This window comes from Anabrus simplex, chromosome 8 (genome assembly GCF_040414725.1).
Source record: "Anabrus simplex isolate iqAnaSimp1 chromosome 8, ASM4041472v1, whole genome shotgun sequence".
Classification (NCBI taxonomy): Eukaryota; Metazoa; Arthropoda; class Insecta; order Orthoptera; family Tettigoniidae; genus Anabrus; species Anabrus simplex.
The window spans coordinates 114,894,940-114,912,187 of record NC_090272.1 but is presented as its reverse complement, the minus strand read 5'-3'; the positions used below and the strand labels follow the sequence as shown (position 1 = coordinate 114,912,187).

General features: G+C 41.2%; 1 protein-coding gene across 1 annotated transcript in view; it reads right to left on the bottom strand.

The window, feature by feature from the left end:
- LOC136879327 (tyrosine kinase receptor Cad96Ca) overlaps positions 1–17,248 on the bottom strand; it is a 435,356-nt gene that overhangs the window by 98,976 nt on the left and 319,132 nt on the right. The window lies entirely within an intron of this gene.

Below are 17,248 nucleotides of genomic sequence, written 5' to 3'. Positions count from 1 at the left end.
TACTCAATCCTGTCGTACCCGTTCTAATGTGTAGCAGAGTAGAGCGAGTTTCTAACTTTCAAAACAAGATCCCGTTTGTGTAGCTAGTGTCTATCAAGGTCATAATTCCACGACGTAGAAAATTCGAAAGATTACCTTTTTCATCGACTGTGCTCCTTCGAGTGAGTGTTGTGTATTTGATGGTACGTTACAAGGGTCAAAAGTAAGGCGTTGCGTGTGAGTTGAGAGGATTTCTAATTTAATACTTTCGCCGTTATGTATGCGAGCATGCGCACCTATCGACTGATTCTTGAATGATATTGATTCTTTCATGGATGGCGTCGCTGTTTGAATGATTGACCCTGAACTGAGCATTCTGCTTGAATGATGGACCCTAAATTGAGCATACTGTTCGAACGGTGAGTTTGAACTGAGTTTTCGGGTTTTCAAATCTTCCGTATCTTCAGTCATAAAGTTCGGCAACCCCAGCACATGGCAGGCAAGTCGTGGAAAGGTGAAGTAAAATGAGATCTGTCAAATACGTAAAGATACTGCCATATCCAAGTCAAGTCTTTTTAAATCCAAGTGATCCCTCAATGATTTTTCTGAGTTTAATACATTTGCTACCAAGCTCCTTGTTCTTACGGGCCTCAATTTCTCCTAATTAAGTTTATACCGGGTGGCCACTGAAAATTCAATCAATCAATCAATCAATCAGTCAATTACCCGCTCCAGCATTCCTACTAGCCTGGCTAGCGGCATCATGTCCTAATGTTCTTACGAGAAACAAATCTCACTTTGAGGTCAAACCAAACCAAACCCCATGACACTACAGCCCTTGAAGGGCCTTGGCCTACCAAGCGACCGCTGCTCAGCCCGAAGGCCTGCAGATTACGAGATGTCGTGTGGTCAGCACGACGAATCCTCTCGGCCGTTATTTTTGGCTTTCTAAACCGGGGCCGCTATCTCACCGTCAGATCACGTAGGCTGAGTGGACCTCAAACCAGCTCTCAGGTCGAGGTAAAAATCCCTGACCTGGCCGGGAATCGAACTCGGGGCCTCCGGGTGAGAGACACGCACGCTACCCCTACACCACGGGGCCGGCTCACTTTGAGGTCAGGAAAGCACAAAGTTGTGTTGGAAGCGCTACACAACGCCCAGTTCGCATGCGTAGTATTAGAACTAACGAAAATACTTGTTCGCAAGATAATATTAGGAAGTGTACCTTTCAGAGTGCGATAATGATAATAATAATAATAATAATAATAATAATAATAATAATAATAATAATAATAAACCCACTGTCGGTAGTTCGGAAGATGGTTTTCAGTGGGACTGTACCTTAATTAAGTCCACGGCCGCTTCCTTCCCACTCCTATCCCATAGTTGCCGTATCTGTGTCGGTGCGACGTAAAGCAACTTATAAAATAATAATAATAATAATAATAATAATAATAATAATAATAATAATAATAATAATAATAAACATTTACCGAGTCGCTTCTGTGGTGTAGTGGTTAGCGTGATTAGCTGCCACCCCGGGAGGTCCGGGTTCGATTCCCGGCTCTGCCACGAAATTTGAAAAGTGGTACGAGGGCTGTAACGGGGTCCACTCAGCCTCGGGAGGTCAACTGAGTAGAGGTGGGTTCGATTCCCACCTCAGCCATCCTGGAAGTGGTTTTCCGTGGTTTCCCACTTTTCCTCCAGGCAAATGCCGGGATGGTACCTCACTTAAGGCCACGGCCGCTTCCTTCCCTCTTCCTTGCCTGTCCCATCCAATCTCCATCCCTCTACAAGGCCCCTCTTCAGCATATCAGGTGAGGCCGCCTGGGCGAGGTACTGGTCATTCTCCCCAGTTGTATCCCCGACCCAAAGTCTGAAGCTCCATGACACTGCCCTTGAGGCGGTAGAGGTGGGATCCCTCGCTGAGTCCGAGGGAAAAGCCAACCCTGGAGGGTAAACAGATTAAGATAAGATAAGATAAACATTTACTGGCGAGTTTAACGATGTATCCGAGAGCGACTGGTCACCGAATTTATATGGCAGAAGAAACCAGTTCTAGAACGACAAGCTCTAGCACACTGATGGCTCAAAATGGTATTTTTTCTCTAATTATCCAATTCTTTACAACGATATGTTTTATCGTAGTTCAGTTCTTCGTCGCAGTTGTTCAAAATGTTGTGAGCATTCATGGACAATAATTCACCACATTGGTCGATCAGACGCAACATTCTCCTATTTGGTGTGATATCAATTTGGCACTTCTTCATACCCTCTTCAGTCCCGAACCTGTTTTCGCATTCAATGTGTTATATTTTGCTAGAATAACTTTAAAATGCTCTCCAGGGAAAATTTTCTTTTGCTAGATTTTTTAATGACTTTCAGCATATAAGCTACATCAGGACTCACGAGTTGATTTTTCTACCATTATTTATCTTTTACCGGGTGAGTTGGCCGTGCCGTTAGGGTCGCGCAGCTGTGAGCTTCCATCCGGGAGATAGTGGGCTCGAATCCCACTGTCGGCAGCCCTGAATATGGTTTTCCTGAATATGGCTATACCTTAATTAAGGCCATGGCCGCTTCCTTCCGATTTCTAGGCCTTTCCTATCCCATCGTCGCCATAAGACCAATCTGTGACGGTGCGACGTAAACCAACTAGCAAAAAAATATATTTTCCTTATATTGTTTATTATTATTTTGCAAGAAAAAAAATGACATGTAGAGTATATGCTACATACGGACTGAGTAGGACAAGACTTCAAGATGTCCTTGTATCGCTTTTACCGTCTTGCCTGATTAAGTTGCCAATTCCTCAGTTGAGAGTACCTCACCTGCTTTGGAAGACATACTGGCAACGTGGCCCACACATCAAAGTTGAAGTTTTCTCAATTGTCTCAACGCACGTTTCGGTGTTGATTCATTATGCTTAATTTTGGGCATATTTTCTAATAAAATACCAGTTTAGGTATTCTGGTTTTTTTGAACTGAAAGCTGATCACCGGAAGAACATTGAAAATATAGCTAAATTATTGCTAATGCCGCCTCACAGGATATTGAACAGTAAAATTAACGGTACATAAACAAAGAAATGAAAGACATTCAAATGGCACTTAGCAACTTACAATGAGTCACGTTAGATTTCCGAACTAATGACAGAAAACTATTCTCTGATCCACTCTATTAACAGTAGCCATATCGGAAGGTTTGCAACTTTTGGGTATCAGGTCAAAAATGTATAAACGAAACCAGTTTATACATTCCCTCATTAATATTTAGTTATGAAGTAATTTAATGAATCTAATTTGTGAATAATGAGTAGAGAAACAACAACGAACAAGGTGTCATTAGCACTGTCGATACAGCTATATCCCCCTTCAAACTGTACCCTCTCTACTAAATACAGCGAACTCCATAATGAATTATACGATTAATGTATTTGATTCTTTGTTTGTATTATATTAAATGACTGATTGATGGACTATTGGATTTATTTATTTGTCGATTTATTTGTTTATAGATAGATAGATAGATAGATAGATAGATAGATAGATAGATAGATAGATAGATAGATAGATAGATTGATTGATTGATTGTCATATGAATACGTGTCTAATTGTTTTCTGGCGTTTGATTGTGTGTATTTGTTTTATTTTTGTTTGTTTGTTATACTGTTTAATACTTTTTTATTTTATTTGTTATATGTTTTGTATTGCAGATCTTTATTTTGGTTGGTTGGTTGGCTGGCTGGTTGGTTGGTTGCTGGTTGGTTGGTTGGTTGGCTGGTTGTACATTCATTCTCTTGCAACTGCTCCTTGTGGAGAAGGACGTGACACAGTTTTGTGAGTTCTTCCTTTGGAAGTACGGCACAAAGTCAGTCTGGCTCCTTGTCTGAATGGTCAGCATCATCTCCTTTGGTTCAGAGGGCAAGGGTTTCGAATTCCGGATGGGCTAGGGATTTCAACCGTGTCTGGTTAATTCCTCGAAATCGTAGGTGCGTGTTTGTCATTCTCGTAATACGCATTTTCATTTACACACAAACACGCAGAAACACGCAATACTATAACACTCTCCAAGGACGCATCAGGAAAGGCATCCAGCCGTAAAACTGGGCTTAATAATTGAAAAATGTCAAGGCGAAGAATACTGCGTTTTATGACCAAGAAGCATACCTATCATCATACTCGGTGCTTTGCAAGGCCACTTTCTGAAGAGATGACTTAAAATTAATTATATAAATTTGCAACATGTACTGACTTCCTAATAACTAGAGCAAGTTATTAGTATTCAGCATCTATACCTTAAGGTTACTGGATCATATTTAGCATACACAAGTGATTGAGTTTAACTAGAACAGGTTAAGACAAGGCGGTCATTGAAAGCCAGGTAATCTCAACGTTAGCATTATTCTGATTATTAACCGACTTGAAACGTCTTGGTCAACAGCCCAGTCTGAAGTCTGTTAACGATAACCCTTCTGGATGAAGTACCCACGTTTGTTAGTGAGATTTTAAATTGCACTTGTCATTCGGAATTCAATGTCAAGAATGCGCTTGGCTCTGAGAACCTTTAATGTATTTAGAATATCATGTAAGGTCACGGTCACTTCCTTCCCATTACTAACCCTTTCCTATCCCATCGGCGCCATAAGACCTGTCTGTGTCGGTGTGGTTTAAAGCAGACTGTAAGAAAAAAGTTATGTTCCAGACATCTCTGATATATCACGTGCATAAGTTTAGTAACTTATCTCATTTCCATCAAGCGCGCGGTTGCGCGGTTTCGATCAAGCAGCTGTCTGCTTGCATCTGGGAGATGGTGGTTTCGAATCCAACTGTTGGCAGCCCTGAAGATGGTTTCCCGCGGTTCCCATTTTCACGCCAGAGCAAATTACTTTCTTTTCCACTCCTAGCTCTTTTCTGTCCCATCGCCGCCATAATACCTATCTGCGTGGGTGCAACGCAAAGCAAATGGTGTCTCATTTTCTGGGTAAAGTATATGTTTAATTACTACTACTAGCAAATCGAATTTTTAAAATATTAGGCACCAGACCTAAAGTCCCAGTTATGTCGTTCTAGGAAGTCAAGAAAGACCCTGAGATGATTGTATAAAGACGGAAATAAGTTTCATGCCGAACAAAGTCCGATTCGCTAGCTGAACGGTCAGCGTACTGGCCTTCGGTTCAGAGGGTCCCGGGTTCGATTCCTGGCCTGGTCGGGGATTTTAACCTTAATTGGTTAATTCCAATGGCACGGGTGATGGGTGTATGTGTTGTATTCATCATCATTTCATCCTCATCACGACGCGCAGGTCGCCTACGGGGGGCCAAATAGAAAGACCTGCACCTGGCGAGCCGAACCCGTCCTAGGATATCCCGGTACTAAAAGCCATACGACATTTCTTTTTTTGCCGAACAAAGAACAGATTTCAGAGCAACAACTTCTTGGGATTTCCACTAAGAACAAAGGCAGATCTATGAATGGATGTAGGAAGAAAATAATGTTGCCAGAGAACGAATGCAACGATTTTAGGCAATCAAAAGACCTTCAAAATGCGTAGTTAGTGAATTTGGTCTGTTGTGGGCTTAAAAGATTAATAATAATAATAATAATAATAATAATAATAATAATAATAATAATAATAATAATAATAATTCAATAGCATTATGTTATTACCGTTTTTCTTGTAAACCCGTAAATATATTCATATATACAAGGTGTGTTCATATAAGAGTGAATTTAAAAAATGTTCCTTTCATTATTATTATTATGACATTTTTTCAAGTTTTCAGATATGCATCAATTGGTTCTACAGACTTTCTGGTTCATAGGTCATTCAGAAATTGCGCACAGTGTGGTAAATACGGAAGCAAGGGCAAGCACAAAGGTCCACGTCACATTCCTCACAGTAGTAGACAGTTTCCCGTCGCCTCCTGTTTGACAGGCACACAACACAACGTTTTCTTGAGTGATTCCTACATCCGGTCGGCGGATTCTCAGATAATTCAACGTCTTTCCTAACCAAGCCATTATCACGTCACACGGAACAGTTTACCATCATATACAAAAAGTTATCAGAACATGGACAATGGAGTTCGCAGAACAACTGCATCGTAGTAACAACAACAACAACAACAACAACAACAACGATGACGACGACAACAACTCGCAAATTTAATTATTTCAATGTACATATACACAAATTCTTTACGAAGAGTTTGGTGCGGACCGTACGAGGCAACACGAGACAGCTGTTGGACTGCCGCCTAGGCGCGAACTACCCTACTGGCGTGAGACCGGATAAAAATGAATAGGATAGCAACAATCACATCTAATATGAATGGAGTTTGTTTTAAATTACGACAGTAGATGGCAGAAGTGATTAAGAATAGTCAGACGCCTATAGAAAGCTAACCCTACGTAAGTACACATTTAGAACTACAAGAACGCTTTAAAGCGTCAAACCCAATACTCGTGCCACAGCTGTTGACCCAGTTAAGGGGATAATAATAATAATAATAATAATAATAATAATAATAATAATAATAATAATAATAATAATAATAATAATAATAATAATTGTACCGGGCGGTACACCTCCACTCCGCTAATTTAAAATGTGCGCCTGTTGAAACTCCTCTGCTGGAGGAAGTCTGAACTTTATTGACAGTGTTAATTTTCTACCGTCTCAGAAGATGTCACCACGTGGAAAATTTTGAGTTTTTGAACTGTGTCATTTTTGATGTGTTTTTGTTTCGCTTGAAGTAAGAAGTGTGAACTTTCTCTTCTAGAGGACACTACTGAAGATCTACAATAGTGCAACCTAGTGTGGAGTCAAAGAACTATTTTTTTTGGAGAAAATTTAATTTCAAGAGTTTGTTCTTTGTTAAATTTCTTTCTATCATTGTTTAAGTTGGCAATATTTACCCCTTTCTTCCCCTTGTGTTGAACCTAACCAATCCCGAATTTCTTAAATTAATTTCTATCCAATCAGATGTATCTTCCCCCAACTTGAATCTGTTGCGGGGTCCTATCCAATAAAGAGTTTGTGGGAGGGTGTTTTCTTTCCCCTAACGCCTAGAAACTTCCGCGAGAGTATTTAAACTGCTGATTTTTGGGTCTCTAGGCCACTTCTGTTCCATCTTTCAGTGTGTTAAGTACATAGCAGGGGGCGGGAAGCGCCTCTTTCTTCTCCAGCCGTTCAACACAAGGTAATGGCCGATTAATAACTTCTTTCTTTGCTAGCTCAGCAGTTTAACTTTCGGGGCGGGTTCTAAGCGTTCAGCCATGTAACCTTTTCCTAAAATGTAACTACTCCTTTCATATATTCTCTTTTAAAACGACATATTGGGATAGAGAGTGCTAACCCTCTCGAGCTCCCACTCACATTGTCTTGAGGTGAACTTATTTTCTCAACCTATTTTTTCGTTAATGTAAAACAAATTGTTCTTTTCTTAAGTCACCTCTTTAGCATGGGATTAGCCCTTGTATTAACGGCCTAGTGCCAAGTAGGTCTTAATCAAAGTGTATTAGGAGTGCAAGTTCGCCTCCTCTCAAATTGTTATTTTAGAGGTCATTTAATTAACCTGCTTTTCTTTTAATAGACCTCAGTAGATTGGGTATTTTACCCCTGTGTTTATGTCCGTTGAGGACAACTTGAAGGTGGAGTTTGGTGTGGCCTGGGAGAGGCTTAAATTTTGAGAGCGAGTGGCTCTTTTGAAAATTCTGGGTTGTATGCCTCATGGAGGTTTTTCAGTGTAATTTGGACCAAGGGCTCCTAGGTATGAATGGGGTTTTCTCCCCCTCTTTTAAAACTTGTGTTTGAGGTAAAACTGAGCTGATTGCCCAAGCATTGTGAAGTCAGGGCGCGAAGCCCAAATTCTGTAAATATTGTAACTAACCCCTTTTGAATTGCTACTTTGTACCTGCCATGCTTGTTATTTCTTTGTTTTCGAAAAGAAAATATAACCTTGTTAACTTTTAAATTAATTTTACATTGCACTATAATTTCGTAGTTTGAAACCCATTCACACCCGCACCTTCTTTCACCTCTACCTACCACGGAAAAGTCCATAACAAGTGGTAGCAGAGCGCGGTTGAATGGGTCTCAATTTAGCCCCTTTTGACGGCTAAATATTGTTTGTTCCGAACTCTAACTATTTTCCCAGTTGTTGGAATTTTTTGAGTTTTTCAAAATTGGTCTGTCATCATGCCCGGCCCTCGTGATGTTCTCCTTCTTAACTATTTGCGTAAGGAGGAGTTGATCTATGAATTAACTATCAGAAATGTGCAATCTGGAGGCACGGTTGCAATAGACACTAACAAGCTTAGAGAGTCCCTTGATTTGCCCATTTCCATCCCCAATTTGGGAGAGAAAGAAATTGACGACTCTCTTTCCACGATCACGGAGAATATTACTGGGCTAGCTTCTGTAGTTAGTTTTTTTGATGAAAATGATCCGTCTCCTAATCAAATTAAGCGTGTGCAAGGCAGGCTATATCATTTTTCGAATAGGGTTAACGATCTGTTGTCTCTAAAACTGAATGACGTTCAGAGGAAGGAAGCTAGTACGCTCCTGGAAAGTATTTCCGAATTATCTAGTAAGGTCACTCAATTGTTAACTGGGGAAGTTCCTCCCAAATCTGATCAACCCATCATAGTAAATGCAGGTAGTGAGGAAGCGCCTCCCAAGGGAGAAGTTAATAGAATAACCGTTGCTGCTCAAACTATCCCTGCCCCATTGGACAACGAGTCTGAACGCCGTGCATCGCTGAGTAACATCCGTTCTGAATTAACTTCCTTGCCATTGAAACCTTTACCTACTATGTCACCCGGGTTTAGTAGCTTGCCTCTCCATTGGCAATGTTGCTCAGAGGTATATCTAAGTTTTCCGTTAATACCACCAGTGACGTAATTTCATTTTTAAGATTTCTAGTGGAATTTCAGGATCATGCCCTTGTTTTTTCTCTTTCTCCATGTCAAATCTTGCAAATTATCTATCCGTATGCTATTGGTATTCTCTCTGATAAAATCGTAAGAGCCATTGCCGAGCAATCATCTATTGAGGATTTCCATGCCCATTTGCTAGCTAACTTCATCCCTGCTAGGGCCAGGTCCTCCCTTATTCAGAAGTACTATTATCGTGTACAGCGCTTGGATGAAAACTTGGCTGATTTCATACAGGACATTAAGTTTTATACTAGGGTGTTTGCCCTTCATTTTCCTGAAGATCAGATTGTACAGGCTATTGTAGAGGGAATTTCACCTCCCTATAGGTCATATTTGTGTTTCGCGACGTGCCCGCAAACTTTCTCGGAACTTGAAGCATTGGCCGTCTCAGCGGAAGGAGTTAGATACGCCGATTCTTTGCGTGTCGCGAAAGAACCCCCGCCTTCCATTAGTAATACTCGGCCTCCACCTCGCCGATCAGTCACCCCCCGTAAATGTTATGCTTGCGGGTCGCCTGACCATCTGCGCAATAAGTGTCCTCTGATCAAAACTAGTAGGGCAAATAATGGAGCTGGTTCATCACAAGGCTGTTTTAAATGTGGGGCTTTCTCACATATCGCAAAGAATTGTCCCAATTCGAATAGCACCCCCTCCTGCTCAACTTCTGGTGTAACTTCCAACAACAATCAAAAGTGACTAGTGGCTGCGGCTGAGTCAACTAATTCTGCTTCCCAAGGCTCAGCCCCTGGCAAAAAGGTCGAGAATTCAGGGAACGATAAGTCTTCGAATACATCTTTTGAATGCCCCAAAGAGTGCCTTAGGATCGCGGTGGATACCCCCGCACCTGTTCCTTTTCTTAAGATTGAGTTAAATAACGAGCCTATAACAGCTCTCTTAGATTCAGGCAGTGTTTGTTCGATTATTTCGGCTGAATGGTATTCTAAATTGAAAGCTGTTTGTAAACTACCTGACTACGTCTCATCTTCTATTCAATATGTTTCGGCCAATTCATCTCCATTAGAAATTCTAGGTTCTGTACTGGTCAAAATTCGTATTGTTAAGTTTACTTGGAAAATTAAATTGTTTGTGGCTAAGCACCTGTCTTGCCCCATCATATTGGGAGCTGACTTTATTTCTCACACTGGTCTTGTGCTCGATCTCCAGTCTAGGTCGTGCACATTCAAATTTGCTTCTAGTTGTAAAATACCACTATTAAAGTGTAATTCTGTGTCATGTTCATCTATTTCGCCTACCCAGGATGAGATGTTGTTAGACCTTAGACATCTACCTGAGGAGCAGGCTGATAGTATTCGTAAATTATGTCAGTCATTTCCAGAGGTGTTCTCTGATACTCTTGGTGTTACTGACCTTATTGAATACAAAATTGAGGTCACGGATTCGATTCCTGTCCGTTTTCCACCTTATAGGCTATCTCCACCTAAAATGAAGGCTCTGAAAGAAATTATCGATCAGATGTTGAAGGATGGTATTATTAGGCCCTCTAAGTCGGCGTATTCATCGCCTATTTTTCTAGTCCCGAAACCCCAAGGAGGCTTCAGGCCTGTCATTGATTACAGGGCTCTCAATCGGAAGGTGGTGTTGCAATCTGTGCCCCTTCCTGACCTTCATTCTTGCTTTTCATGGTTTCGTAAGGCCAAGTTCTTCACTATCTTGGACTTGAATCAGGCCTATAATCAAATTCCCCTTGCCGAAGAGTCTAAACACCTTACAGCGTTTGCCACGGACTGGAATTTATACGAATACAACCGCGTGCCTTTCGGGCTCCCCACGGGGGCAGCTGTGCTCACTAGGCTACTAGATAGGGTCTTCTCCGACATCAAATTCGAGTACTTATATCACTATTTAGATGATGTCGTCGTATTTTCAGAGACTTTTGAAGAACATCTAGATCATTTGCGAGAAGTTCTCGATCGCCTTCGTAAGGCTGGGTTAACTGTTAAGTTGTCCAAGGTTGCCTTTGCTAAGCCCTCTATGTCATTCCTAGGGCATATTGTGTCACCCGATGGTGTAGCAGTCATTCATTCTAGAACACAGGCCATCCGTGATTTTAAACCTCCCAAGGACATTAAAGGTATCGCCAGGTTCATTGGTATGGTGAATTTCTTCAGGAAGTTCATTCCTAACTTTGCTAATAGAGCGGCGCCCTTAAACCTTCGTCGTAGGAAAGGCATCAAATTCGAGTGGGGACCTTCTCAACAAGCCGCTTTTGAAGATCTTAAATTAGCGCTTTGTAATGCCCCTGTCCTTGCTATGCCTGATTTCTCGAAGAAATTCATTGTCCAAACCGACGCATCGTCGTCAGCATTAGCTGCAGTCCTTCTTCAAGAGACTGAACTAGGGAGGCGACCTATCGCCTATGCCTCTAGGACCTTGTCGGCTCAAGAAGCCAAGTATTCCATCTATGAGCTCGAAGGTTTGGCAGTCTTATTCGCCTTAGAAAAGTTCCATCTCTATCTGGAACACGTCAAATTCGACCTGGAGACAGATAATCAAGCATTAAGCTGGGTCTTAGGTAGGCCGCGTCGTACTGGTCGTATAGCCCGCTGGGCTATTCGTATTTCCGCCTTCCAGTTTGATGTTAGACATATCAGAGGTACCGAAAATGTTGTAGCTGATGGACTCAGCCGTATGTTTCATAACGACGTCGAGACCCACGAACCGGTCGACAGTTCATCACCTCCCGAGTCCATACTATCTGGTGTTAATGCCATCTTAACAGATGCTCCCATGCTTTTTAGGGATATTGAGAAATACCAACGTGAAGATCCGACGCTGGCTCCGATAGTGGAAACCCTTTCTTCTGGGGAACATGTTGTCCCTTATGTTCTGAGGAATGGTGTTCTATGTTGCCCATCGAGGCATGATAGGATGATGAAAGTCGTCGTTCCAGCTGTTCTTGTACCTATGATCTTCAAGTATTATCATGAGACCCCATTAGGAGGGCATCTTGGAATCTTTAAAACTCGTGAGAAGATTCGTGAAATGTTCATCTGGAAAGGTATGGACGGTGAAATCCGGGAACTTGTAAAAGCTTGTAAATCTTGTTTGCTCAGTAAACCCACCATGTCCACCAAGGTAGGCCTTTTGTCTTCGCATCAAGCGTCGCGCCCCATGGAACGTCTGTATATCGATTATGTAGGACCCTTCCCCCAGTCAAAGGGTAATGCTAACAAGTTCATCTTTGTGTGCGTAGATGGTTTTACCAGATTTTCTTGGTTATTTCCGACTAAGCTGGCTACCGCTCAGTCTACCATTACCTGCTTAAATTCTATTTTTGCTTCTTTTGGTCCGTGTCAATATATTGTATCTGATAATGCTAAGGCTTTTACATCTAATTTATTTCGTAAATTCTGTTTTGACTTATCAATCTCTCATGTAACTACTTCTGCTTATTACCCTCAACCATCTCTGGCTGAACGGGTTAACCGTAATCTCAGGTCCGCACTTATTGCCTATCATCATGAAGATCATTCCAGGTGGGACACGTCCCTGCATTGGATAGCTTTTGCTTTGAATTCGGCGGTTCATGAATCTCACAAGTTTACTCCAGCTTCTTTGATGTTCAAGTTTGTTCCCAACTCGCCGCTCTCTAACCTCTGGTCTCTGAATGACATTCTACCCGAGACAATAGATCCGGATAACATTAAAGATCTTTGGAAGAAGGCTAAAGCCAATCTTAAAGTGTCTCATGAAAAGGTTAGGGAAAGGTATGATCGTTGACGGAGACCCACCCCTTTGAAGGTAGGTGACCAGGTTATGGTCAAAAATTTTGTTCCCGCGGGCAAGCTTGCCCCCAGATTTCATGGGCCATGCATCATTCTCGATTTTCTCACACCGGTTACATTGTTAGTAAGCAATCCAGCCACCGAGAGGATATTTAGGGTTCACCTGTCCCAGGTGAAACCGGTGTAAATTTGGTGTTAACCTGCTTCATATAATTTGATAGGAATATGAAGGTTATATTTTTTTTTTGAGTTCCACTCTTAAGGCATTCTGCTCCTTCTATTTTATTTTATATGTAAGCATTTCTTGTAAACCTCCCCGATTGTTAAACTGCCATCCTGTCCTTACCTCGGCCATTACCACGCTCCCGTCTCCTGCTTCAATTCACACAGTGGCTTGACTTATGCCATGGATATTTGCACGCCGCTGGCCCCTCAACCTCTCCACAAGCCTGTACCCTCAAAAAAAATGATGGTCCAACACAATTCTGCCGCCAAGCTTTAATGTTTCAGTGCCCCCGCAGACGCGCGGCGCCGTGCAGCAACTGGAGCTGAGGACGGGCCCCCTCGGCCCCAGCGAGGACGACGTGTGCACGGCGAGCCGGAGCTCTCCTCCCGGCCAAGGCTGATGTGCGGCGCACGACCTGCTAATTGCCCGCAGCCTGTATATGTTCACCGCGGGCGCGGCGTGCTTCAACACCTCTGCTCCCCTCATAGTGCGGGCGAGCGGTATCTCAGGGTACTTGAGGGGTCCGAGCGGCCTCCTTTGGACGCAAGTAGCAACGGCCGGTCTGGCCATCCCACTTCATCTCCATCTACTACATGAACAGATACTATAAGTAATGACTACACTTGGGAATTCAACTGCAATATTTGGTGGACTTTGAAATTTTTTTTTCCTTCACTTTCAAGTATAAAAAGTTATCTTCAGAAATTCAACTTCTACAAATATAAAGACTTTACTTCATCTGCAACAACAAATTTTGAAACCAAATCAACCCAAATTAAGAAAATCTTATAAATTTTTTGGCAATCAATCTTCGTACCCACAGCATAACTTGGACCTTGTTTCAAACTGATTTCATGTGTCATCCCTGGAGGAACTTTTGGGGGGGGGAGGTCTGTACCGGGCGGTACACCTCCACTCCGCTAATTTAAAATGTGCGCCTGTTGAAACTCCTCTGCTGGAGGAAGTCTGAACTTTATTGACAGTATTAATTTTCTACCGTCTCAGAAGATGTCACCACGTGGAAAATTTTGAGTTTTTGAACTGTGTCATTTTTGATGTGTTTTTGTTTCGCTTGAAGTAAGAAGTGTGAACTTTCTCTTCTAGAGGACACTACTGAAGATCTACAATAGTGCAACCTAGTGTGGAGTCAAAGAACTATTTTTTTTGGAGAAAATTTAATTTCAAGAGTTTGTTCTTTGTTAAATTTCTTTCTATCATTGTTTAAGTTGGCAATATTTACCCCTTTCTTCCCCTTGTGTTGAACCTAACCAATCCCGAATTTCTTAAATTAATTTCTATCCAATCAGATGTATCTTCCCCCAACTTGAATCTGTTGCGGGGTCCTATACAATAAAGAGTTTGTGGGAGGGTGTTTTCTTTCCCCTAACGCCTAGAAACTTCCGCGAGAGTATTTAAACTGCTGATTTTTGGGTCTCTAGGCCACTTCTGTTCCATCTTTCAGTGTGTTAAGTACATAGCAGGGGGCGGGAAGCGCCTCTTTCTTCTCCAGCCGTTCAACACAAGGTAATGGCCGATTAATAACTTCTTTCTTTGCTAGCTCAGCAGTTTAACTTTCGGGGCGGGTTCTAAGCGTTCAGCCATGTAACCTTTTCCTAAAATGTAACTACTCCTTTCATATATTCTCTTTTAAAACGACATATTGGGATAGAGAGTGCTAACCCTCTCGAGCTCCCACTCACATTGTCTTGAGGTGAACTTATTTTCTCAACCTATTTTTTCGTTAATGTAAAACAAATTGTTCTTTTCTTAAGTCACCTCTTTAGCATGGGATTAGCCCTTGTATTAACGGCCTAGTGCCAAGTAGGTCTTAATCAAAGTGTATTAGGAGTGCAAGTTCGCCTCCTCTCAAATTGTTATTTTAGAGGTCATTTAATTAACCTGCTTTTCTTTTAATAGACCTCAGTAGATTGGGTATTTTACCCCTGTGTTTATGTCCGTTGAGGACAACTTGAAGGTGGAGTTTGGTGTGGCCTGGGAGAGGCTTAAATTTTGAGAGCGAGTGGCTCTTTTGAAAATTCTGGGTTGTATGCCTCATGGAGGTTTTTCAGTGTAATTTGGACCAAGGGCTCCTAGGTATGAATGGGGTTTTCTCCCCCTCTTTTAAAACTTGTGTTTGAGGTAAAACTGAGCTGATTGCCCAAGCATTGTGAAGTCAGGGCGCGAAGCCCAAATTCTGTAAATATTGTAACTAACCCCTTTTGAATTGCTACTTTGTACCTGCCATGCTTGTTATTTCTTTGTTTTCGAAAAGAAAATATAACCTTGTTAACTTTTAAATTAATTTTACATTGCACTATAATTTCGTAGTTTGAAACCCATTCACACCCGCACCTTCTTTCACCTCTACCTACCACGGAAAAGTCCGTAACAATAATAATAATAATAATAATAATAATAATAATAATAATAATAATAATAATAATAATAATAATAATAATAATAATAATAATAATAATAATGATAATAATAATAATAATAATTGTACCGGGTGGTACACCTCCGCTCCGCTAATTCAAATATTGCGCCAGTTGAAACTCCTCTACTGGAGGAAGCCTGAACTTTAACTACCATGTTAATTCTAAAGGTTATCAGAAGATGTCGCTATCTGTAAATTTTGAAGAGTTCTGAAATGTGGTTTTTCCGATTTAGTTTTGTTTTCTCTGTAGTGAGAAGTGTGAACATTCTCTTCTAGATGGCACTATTGAAGAAATACAACGGTGCACCCTAGTGCGAAGTGAAAGAACTTTTTTTTTGAAGAATTTTAGTATGCATAAGTTTGTTCCTTATTAAATTTCTTTCAGCTTGTGTTTAAGTTGGCAACGTTAACCCTTTCTTTCTGCCAGTTTTGAAATTGGCCAATCATAAATTTATGTAATTAATTTTCCACCAATCCTGGTTTTCTTCTTCAATTCTGACATGTAAACTTTTGGTCGTCCAATAAAAAGCTTGCGGGCGGGTGTTCTCATTCATGAAAGGTCTCGAATGTTCCGCGAGGGTATATAAACTGCTGATTTTCGGGTCTCTGTGCCACTTCAGTAACATCTCTCGAAGTATAAAGTATGTAGCAGGGGGCGGGAAGCGCCTCTTTCTTCGGGCAGCAGTTCTACCAACAGGTAATGGCCATTTTATAACTTATTTTCTTGCCAGCTCAGCAGTTTAACCCTCGGGGCGGGTTCGAAACTTTTATCATGTAACTTTCCTTTAAAATGTAAAAGACTCTTGATTTAAATTCTGCCTCTGTAACTACATATGGGGATAGAGAGTGCTTAACCCTCTCGAGCTCCCATTCATATTGCTTTGAGGTGAACTTATTTTCACTACAGTTTCTTCCCTTCTAATGTAATGTAAATCGTTTCCTTATATAAGTCACCTCTTTATTATGGGATTAGCCCTTGCATAAGCGGCCTAGGGCCAAATTAGGTTTTAATAAAGTGTATTAGGAGTGCAAGGATGCCTCCTGTTAAGTTGGTATTTTGGAGGCCATGTAATTTTCCTGTTTCTTTAATGAATAGGCCTCAGTAGGTTGGGTATTTTTACCCCTGTGTTTATGTCCTTAGAGGACAACTTGAAGGTGGAGTTTGGTGTGGCCTTTTATAGGCTGGAACTTCGAGAGCGGATTGCTCTTTTTGAAATTTGGTTTCTGTGTGCCTCGAGCAGGCTTTTCTGAGTAATAGGGAGCAAGTGCTCCTGGGCATGATTGGGGTTTTCTGCCCCTTTGTTAAACCTTATGTATAAGTAAAGATGGGCTCTTTGCTCAAGAATTATGTGTCTGGCTCTCGGAGCCCAAATCCTGTAACACTGTAACTGTACATTCTCGATTTGTTGCTAGTCTACTGAGTACCTGTTATATTTGTTATTTCTTGATCTTAAAAAGAAAATATAACCTTGTTAAATTTTATCTTAACTTTAATTTCGTAAGTTGAGACCTGTTCCCCCCAGCACCTTCTTTCACCTCTAACTGCCACGGAAAACTCCGTAACAACAACAACAACAACAATAATAATAATAATAATAATAATAATAATAATAATAATAAATGAAGCCTCCTTAAGCGCACACTCTTAATACACTATACCACGAAATATTCGTTCTTTCCTAGATCCCGACACATGTCATATATAAAACCCTTACAATTTACCCAGTATATTGCACTCGAATCCTGCTTATAACACTTTATTCGTGGAATATGTTTTATTCATTTCCAGTAATGCTCGTAAGAGTTAAATTTTCTTTACAGTACTTGTTGTATCCAGGGTCACTAATTTGAAAAGCACTGCACCCTTTACTTCCTGGTTTTGTAAAATACTGGTCCCGTCACCAGCGCTCCTTAAACT